Genomic DNA, 275 nt, shown 5'->3' on the forward strand with positions numbered 1-275 from the left:
GTAAAAGATCCATACACCATTTGGTGTATGGATCGTGATGTCAACAGAAAAACAAATCGTCTGAAATGTGGTTGCTCTAAATATTAAATAAATTACCTCCCATATTATATTGAGTTACAAAAAAAGGAAATCGTTACATAGTGTTTTCATAATTACATAAATAAGTTAGCAATACAAGAAAAAAGTTTTAACCATACAAGGTTTCAACTGTGGCCAAAAGCATCCATCAACTTATAGAGTTATTGCGTAATGTTAGAAACTCACGTACTCCGTTA

This window comes from Penaeus monodon, chromosome 33 (assembly GCF_015228065.2).
Source record: "Penaeus monodon isolate SGIC_2016 chromosome 33, NSTDA_Pmon_1, whole genome shotgun sequence".
Classification (NCBI taxonomy): domain Eukaryota; kingdom Metazoa; phylum Arthropoda; class Malacostraca; order Decapoda; family Penaeidae; genus Penaeus; species Penaeus monodon.